This window comes from Octopus sinensis, linkage group LG6 (genome assembly GCF_006345805.1).
Source record: "Octopus sinensis linkage group LG6, ASM634580v1, whole genome shotgun sequence".
NCBI classification, from domain to species: domain Eukaryota; kingdom Metazoa; phylum Mollusca; class Cephalopoda; order Octopoda; family Octopodidae; genus Octopus; species Octopus sinensis.
This window is the reverse complement of record NC_043002.1, coordinates 109897142-109907141: the sequence shown is the minus strand read 5'-3', so window position 1 is coordinate 109907141 and position 10000 is coordinate 109897142.

Below are 10000 nucleotides of genomic sequence, written 5' to 3'. Positions count from 1 at the left end.
TTTTGATGTCCGCTGCCGTTATTTTTATTTAATCTTAGATGTAATTACATACATCCACATCTTCTGCTGTCCACCCATCGTTTGCCTTGTTTTCCTCATACAAATAATATCCTGGAAGCTTTTCGTCTTCCGTTTTTAATACAAGGCTTGTGGTTTTGACTGCTATTTCTAATCACTCCGGTCTGTCATAGTAAGTATAAATTGCAAAGCAACAGTTAGTTACTGCAAGATAGAAAGCCACCCTTATAATTTGTTTTTTAATTATAAAATACTAGCAGTATCGCCGGGGTTGCTCGGGTTTGTAAGGGAAATAACTATGTAAGGATTTTTAGAGAGTTATAGCAAAAAAATGGAAAAAAATGATGGTAAATTGTTTTTTAAATCGTTGACTCGTCGTAGACATTTTTAGAGAGTTACTTCCCTTATATAATAGCGAAAAAAATGCATTAAAATGGAAAAAATGATGGTAAATTTTTTTTAAATCGTAGACTCATCGTAGACGCGCGCTAATACCCAGAAGGGCTCGATATGAATCACGACTATAAGATACCCGGTTTTGGTTAAACTGCACCGCAAAATGTGGGAGTAGTTAGGAATCTAAATCGTAGTAGACACACACAACTTCACTTTTATATATAACTAGCAGTATCGCCCGGCGTTGCTCGGGTTTGTAAGGGAAATAACTATATAAGCATTTTTAGAGATGTAAAGTATAATAGCCATCTCGATATGGCTAACTACAAAGGGAGGGTGTTACTGTAGCTTTTTACGTTCTGAGATTTAATAATACATTTTTAGAGAGTTACTTCCCTTATATAAACCGAGCGAAAATGCATTAAAAATGCGGAAAAATTATGTTAAATTTTTTTTTAAATCGTAGACTCATCGTAGAGCCGCGCTAATACCCAGAAGGGCTCGATATGAATCACGACTATAAGATACCCGGTTTTGGTTAAACTGCACCGCAAAATGTGGGAGTAGTTAGGAATCTAAATCGTAGTAGACACACACAACTTCACTTTTATATATAACTAGCAGTATCGCCCGGCGTTGCTCGGGTTTGTAAGGGAAATGACTATATAAGCATTTTTAGAGATGTAAAGTATAATAGCCATCTCGATATGGCTAACTACAAAGGGAGGGTGTTACTGTAGCTTTTTACGTTCTGAGATTTAATAATACATTTTTAGAGAGTTACTTCCCTTATATAAACCGAGCGAAAATGCATTAAAAATGCGGAAAAATTATGTTAAATTTTTTTTTAAATCGTAGACTCATCGTAGAGCCGCGCTAATACCCAGAGGGCTCGATATGAATCACGACTATAAGATACCCGGTTTTGGTTAAACTGCACCGCAAAATGTGGGAGTAGTTAGGAATCTAAATCGTAGTAGACACACACAACTTCACTTTTATATATAACTAGCAGTATCGCCCGGCGTTGCTCGGTTTGTAAGGGAAATAACTATATAAGCATTTTTAGAGATGTAAAGTATAATAGCCATCTCGATATGGCTAACTACAAAGGGAGGGTGTTACTGTAGCTTTTTACGTTCTGAGATTTAATAATACATTTTTAGAGAGTTACTTCCCTTATATAAACCGAGCGAAAATGCATTAAAAATGCGGAAAAATTATGTTAAATTTTTTTTTAAATCGTAGACTCATCGTAGAGCCGCGCTAATACCCAGAAGGGCTCGATATGAATCACGACTATAAGATACCCGGTTTTGGTTAAACTGCACCGCAAAATGTGGGAGTAGTTAGGAATCTAAATCGTAGGAGACAGACACACAACTTCACTTTTATATATAAAGATATATATATATATATATATATACAAAATACCCTGTTGTTGATGTTGAAATTCCAGTGAAGGAGCCTTGGATTTAGGTTAGAAACCGGTTCTTTCTTAATTGGCAAGACATCTTGAAATAAAACTGAACAATGATATACATAGGTACATACATACATGATGATAATTACCCGTAGCCTAACAAAAACTACAGCTATTTATTAGTGAACACCCAGCAGAATTGTACAAGATTTGTTTATAGGGTTGTACATCAGCTCCCTCCGTCCATCCAATCGACATTGCCAGGAAAGGTGTACGGTGTACCACATGTAAGGTGTCCAAGTATCGCAGAGCAACGCCAGGTGAAGTGTTTTGCTCAGAATGCCACACACCATCCCGTCCAGGAACTGAAACTGCGATCACGATCATTAGCGTAACACCGTAACTACTTAGCCATGCACCATGTCAACGGCCATCCAATAAATGTTAGCACGGGTACGTAGAAATTCCGGGGTGGTGTCCGGCGTGCTGAAAGACCACTGGGAGTGAGGCGCCCCTCAGCTTTTGTTAAAGCACGTCTCTAGGAGAAGGTCACTCTGATATAAAACCAGATATGCAGGGAATGGCATTGAACATTTTGGGGATCTTTGGTTTGTGCTAGAGATCACGGCGCTCCCACATCCCTGAGCCTGCGACTCATATTGGCACCAGACATCTTGCTCCGGCTTGTCTCTGGATAATGTCAATAGAGTGGAAAGGGTCTATGAGGTGTTGTGCAAGCCTTATTGGACCTAAAACTCTGCACAGGCATTGCCGACCATTTTTTTTCCTATATATATATCTATCCTATTTTTAGTATATATTTTCTTCTATCCTATATATATGTATGTATGTATGTATTTATGTATGTATGTTTGTATGTATGTATGTATGTATGTATGGTGTGTGTGTGTGTGTGTGTGTGTGTGTATGTGTGTGTGTGTGTGTGTGTGTGTGTGTGTGTGTTTGTCTGTCCGTCAATATATCTGACATATCGGAATCCAGGCAATTTGTTCCGCCGTTAGTCTAGTATCAACCCTCGTCGTATAAGTTGACCCTAATGTAATCCATCCGTATCTATTGTAATCGGGGTGGAGGAGACATTAGTGTTCAACAGTTATTGCTGCCCCTCAAATCATCACGAACTTCGTGATGTACCATCTCCATTTCCGCAGCCGCCTCCGCCACCAACCGGAGCACCGTACCACCACCACCACCACCACCACCAACAACAACAACAACAACCTCAGCAGCATGATCCACATCAACACCATTTAATATACCATCAAGGTTGCTTAAATCAGCGTGACCACACTCGGCATTAACGACACCGCCCACCATCACTGCCGCCGCCACCACCACCACCACCACCACCACCAAAACCACCACCACCACCACCGCTACAACCATACAACGATGATGATAACAAGCACCCCCTCCACCCACACCAGTTTCAACACTACCAGTGCTACTACCACTACGGCTATCAATAACTTCATCACTACTACTACCAGCACCATAACAACCCCCACCACCACCACCACCACCATACCACCACCACCACAACCACATCACCACCACCACCGTCGCCGCCGCAACGAGCATTATTTATACCAGCGTTACCATCGCTATTATGTGTGTGTGTATGTATGGTTGTCACTTTTTCTATATACACCCTCTCATTTAAAACTCACACGCACATAGATAGGCACATACATATATCTATGTGTGAGCGCACGCATGGGGGTACATACGTGCGTGCGTATGCAAGTGAGTATATATATATATATGCGTGTGTATATATATATGTATATATGTACATATATATATACATATTTACATATACATATATATATATATGTATGGGTGCGACACATACATTATATATATATATATATATATATAATATATATATATATAAATACATAAATACATATATACATACACACATACACACATATACATACACACATACACCACATATACACATATATGCACACATACACATACACACTTACATACACACATACACACACACATTCACATACATGCAAACACACATATACACACATATACACACACATACATATACATACACTGATAGCACTTTATACTGACGATCACATACTAAACAGAAACGTAAGCCAAGCCATCATTCGCACGCGCGCGCACACATACGTGCTCACACACATACACACGCATACTACCACACCATTCCACAAACATGCGCCTACTGACATCCACCCCACATCAACGCATGTACACCGATGCCCCACCCCCACCCGTATATAATCCCCATCAAACACATGTGCAGAAACCCCACCTCACGTTCCATATGCCCGTACATCATGCCCCTATATATATCCTCCACCCTGTATGTATGTGTGTATATATACCCCACCCCGCACCCCGTTTACGTATACCCATTTAGAGAAATAGCAGGTGAAAAGTGAGACTAACATCAAGAATTTCCTGTATCTACTCGGCAAAGAAATACGGGTACAGGTGTGATGGCCTCCAGTGTCGTCATCCACCCGGCAGCTTTCACTAAGATCAATGGACATACGGGTGGGTTAGTCATTACATACAGATAGTTTGATAATTTACTTTCGGGTGGACTGTAAAACAAGACTACTGCCAGGTGCGGTGTATGTAAGAAGAGAACGGTGACGGATGGCTGGGTGGATTTGACTTGGGTGTGTGAGTGTGTGTTTGTATATGACTGCACGTGTGCGTGAGTATCTGGGTGCGACAAATATGTGGGTATGTCCACGGATATATGACTAAATGAATGCATGTGTGTGTGTCTTTGGATACATAAAAACACACATACACATACATACACGAACACGCAGACATGCATACATACGCACATAAATCTCAATCTATCCCCCTCTTCTTTCTTCCTTCCTCCCACTCTCTGTGTGTAAGTATGTACGTATCTACGCATTTTTCTATGTATGTATATATATGTGTCTGCACACACACACACATACACATATATACATATATACATACACACATACATACATACATTCATATGCACATAAATGAACTGAATGAATGAATATATGTATGTAAGTATTATGTGAGTATGTGTGTGTGTGTATACCGAATATACCTATCTATTTATCTATCTATCTATCGGTTAATCTCTCTATGTATGTATGTATGTATACATGCATGTACGTATACACATACGCAGAAATATATGAATGATGGAAGATTAAATGATGAATGATAGTCAATTAAGCAGACTGAGAATTTAGTTTCAGTCTTATTCTGAACTCTTTATTGAAATATGGTCTCTCCCGTATTTTCTAATTACATACGCAAATTTACAAGAATATATATATATATATATATACACAAAGTGTGGGGGTTTAGTTCACAGGTGATCTAAACGACTAGGTACACCCTTAAAATTTCACAAATTCTTCCGCACTTTCAACTTCCATAAAACCAAATTTAAATTCACCCATCCACGAATGACTTTCACATACAAACCTCCATGATCGTTAACACATACCCCTGTGTATTTCTTCTATCAACCTTACCTCATCAGTTTATAAGTTAAATGTTAATTCTTTAATTTATTTAAAAACCTGAACCTAAATAATTTAACATAGAACTGGTTTCTCCATTCAGGACTACCTAAATTCTCATACCCCCATTGCCAAAACTATTTCTACAGCCACTGACCTTAGCCACAAAGCGGACACAGATGACACAAATCAAGAGGCAAATCTGTGAACTCTATGTATGTACATGCATATATCTTTTGTATGATGTAAAAGGATAAAATCTCTTTATATATGTATATATATTAATGGATGTTTTTGCGGATGTATGTATATACATGGGCATGTATTTGGTACCTGTGTGTATATATATGTATGCAGATTTAGACTAAAGTTTCGATTTTCGCTGTATGATATATGAATATAATGACATTGTATATTGTATTGCATTATTTATTGAATTATTGTACTGGCATCTCCCATAGGCATCTGTCTATATATTATGTTATACTATATTGTATATGTAATATGCAATGCAATATATTATATGTATGTATGTATATATGTATATATATAATATATATATATTTATATTTATATATATATATTTATATATATTTACATATATATATAAATCAGTGGCGTGCGGTGACTTCTGAGGTTGGTCATGCAATAAATACTTGGCGCACATGGCGGAGACGTAACCCACTTCCCCACCTTAAAAAAATTTTCCTTTACGGAAACCCATGTTTATGGCTATGGAGATTCCAATTCTGAAAAAAAATTTGGAGAAAATCGAAACTTCAAAATTTCAATTGTGAAAAAGGAAAAAAAAAAAACAATGAACAGTTTTAATTTCATTTTGTCACAGTATTCTTCATTTTACTGCGATCGTGAATTGTAAATCAGTTTCGAAAACTTGGAAAGATAATTTTAGTAAACGAAAGCTATATTACATTTCTGATTTCAGAATTTTTTTGTTGAGTACAGAGGATGGTTAATGATAATAATTTCAAAACTTACGACAGAGCGAAATAGATATTCCAAAGTCACGGCAACATTTGAGCTCACTAATTAAGAATTATGGGATTGTTGATATGTTTTGGTCATAATCTAGCAGGCATTGACATTGACTTTACAGATAGGCAAGAGAGAAATGGTAGTTATTGAAAAATAAGAAGGGAAGGACAGAAGTTTCATATGCGTTTTTCTTTAAGCATGCCTTTTGGAGGCAAAAAAGGGAATTCAGCGAAGTATCGAATCTGGACGGGTTTCCATTCAAATAAAGTAACTATTTTAGCTTAGTTTCCAATGATTTGGACAATTTTTCAATGTGGTTATAAATACATTACATCCATAAATTTTTGAGTTATAAATAAATCAACGGACATGCAGTCCTTGACTAGTATTCGCGACTGCACGCCGCTGGTATATATATATATATATTTATATATCACCGTGATCACCGTGACCGACCAGGCCATCAGATGTTGTTACACATCGCTGGTCACAATGCGCTTCGCATTGTTTTAGCCTTCAAATGACGCCACCCCGCTGGCTAAGCGACAGCCCACAGAAAAAGAGTGGGAGAAAGTTGTGGCGAAAGAGTACAGCAGGGATCGCCACCATCCCCTGCCGGAGCCTCGTGGAGCTTTAGGTGTTTTCGCTCAATAAACACTCACAACGCCCGGTCTGGGAATCGAAACCCGCGATCCTACGACCGCGAGTCCGCTGCCCTAACTACTAGGGTCATTGCGCCTCCTTATATATATATATATATATATATATATATATATATATATATATATATATATATATATATATATAATAATTAATTAATAAGGGTGAGAGAATTAGATATTAATTTAATATATGTCTATTTCAACACCAAGTGGCCTAGTGCTCCGAGAAACCTGGATTATTATAATATTTTATAATATATTACAATATTTTTACAAAATAAATATAAGAGAGTGGTCACTATATGCTCACTCTAGCACCAGTTATCCAAAAGGTTTCAACCACAAAATACATGTTTCCCATGAAAGTCAGTACGATTGTTAGCTCACACGGACAGGGCAAATAAAAAATAACAAATAACAGATTATTTGGGGACAATTGTTTCGCTATTAATGAATTAAATGTAATTTACTTACAAAAAAATCCACTTGTAGCTCGTCAGCCAAAACTATCTGGATGAAATCCACTCAATCACACGCCAGATTTTACCATAACGATAATTACGCGTGTGGTTCAATTGATTACATCCGACGTTATAATTCAAATGCCCCAACTAACAGCGCGCCAAACTTTCACGGAAAACAAATACAGCATTTAGAAATAAATGCAGCATAATTATAATTAATTAATAAGGGTGAGAGAATTAGATACTAATTTAATAGTATATCTATTCAACACCAAGTGGCCTATGTGCTCCGAGAAACCTGGATTATTATAATATTTTATAATATATTACAATATTTTTACAAAATAAATATAAGAGAGTGGTCACTATATGGCTCACTCTAGCACCAGTTAATCCAAAAGGTTTCAAACCACAAAAATACATGTTTCCCATGAAAGTCAGTACGATTGTTAGCTCACACGGACAGGGCAAATAAAAATAACAAAATACAGATTATTTTGGGACAATTGTTTCGCTATTAATGAATTAAATGTATTTTACTTACAAAAAAATCCACTTGTAGCTCGTCAGCCAAAATATCTGGATGAAATCCACTCAATCACACGCCAGATTTTACCATAACGATAAATACGCGTGTGGTTCAATTGATTACATCCGACGTTATAATTCGGATGTAATCAATTGAACCACACGCGTATTATCGTTATGGTAAAATCTGGCGTGTGATTGAGTGGATTTCATCCAGATAGTTTTGGCTGACGAGCTACAAGTGGATTTTTTTGTAAGTAAAATTACATTTAATTCATTAATATCGAAACAATTGTCCCAAAATAATCTGTATTTTTGTTATTTTTTTATTTGCCCTGTCCGTGTGAGCTAACAATCGTACGACTTTCATGGAAACATGTTTTTTGTGGTTGAAACCTTTTGGATTAACTGGTGCTAGAGTGAAGCCATATAGTGACCACTCTCTTATATTTATTTTTTTATATATATATATATATATATATATATATATATTAGTGGCTGTGTGGTAAGTAGCTTGCTTACCAACCACGTGGTTCAGGGTTCATTCCCACTGCGTGGCACCTTAGGCATGTGTCTTCTACTATAGCCTCGGGCCGACCAAAGCCTTGTGAGTGGATTTGGTAGACGGAAACTGAAAGAAGCCTGTCGTATATATGTTTATGTATGTGTGTGTATATGTTTGTGTGTCTGAGTTTGTCCCCCCCAACATGGCTTGACAACCGATGCTGGTGTGTTTACGTCCCCGTAACTTAGCGGTTCAGCAAAAGAAACAGATAGAATAAGTACTGGGCTTACAAAGAATAAGTCCTGGGGTCGATTCGCACGACTAAAGGCGGTGCTCCAGCATGGCCGCAGTCAAATGACTGAAGCAAGTAAAAGCGTAAAAGAGTATATATGTGTGTGTATGTGTGTGTGTGTGTGTGTGTGTATACATATACATATGTGAATATATATATATACATACATATATACATACATGTATATATACATATATATATATATAATTCAGTTGAATTAGGTACTTAAGTTAGAGCACCAAGTCAATCCGGTATTATCCGCACTGCTCCAAGTAAGGTGAATAAAATCTTCTTGGTCTGTTAAAGTGTTTGGGAAAAATGATATTAATGCATCCAACTAGTTAAAATTCTTTTTATTTACTTGTGCAGCTGATGATGGCACTGCATTTAAATTGATGTAATGATTGCATTGTTGAAGTAAATGAAGCCGCTGAAACGGACGTACTGCATAACTTCATAACTTCTGTTGCTTACTTTGATTATATATATATATATATATATATATACAGTAAAAGTAATTAAGATTCAAGTGAGTTCTGTTGAATTCACATGAATGAGGTACTTAACTTGGATGCACCAGGAATCTATATGGTATTAACCATAAGATAATGCGGGGTGATTATAAGCAAGAAAAAAGCAACAAAAATGGATCAATATTTCGGTACAATTGTTTCGTACGAAGACACCTTTATTAAGGCTGCAAATATTGCAGCAAATACACGTGACCCGTACTCATCAGCCGAAAAAACATCTGAGTTCTCAAAACATCTAAGGGGGTGAGGCTACACTCATGAAACATTCGGGATAGTTCTATAAAAATCTGATGTTTTGAGAATTCAGATGTTTTTTCGGCTGATGAGTACGGGCCACGTGTATTTGCTGCAATATTTGCAGCCTAAATAAAGGTGTATTCGTACGAAACAATTGTACCGAAATAGTGATCCATTTTTGTTGCTTTTTTCTTGCTTATAATCACCCCGCATTATCTTATGGTTAATACCATATATATTCCTGGTGCATCCAAGTCTGAGTTCTCAAAACATCTAAGGGGGTGAGGCTACACTCATGAGACATTCGGGATAGTTCTATAAAAATCTGATGTTTTGAGAACTCAGATGTTTTTTCGGCTGATGAGTACGGGCCACGTGTATAAAGGTGTCTTCGTACGAAACAA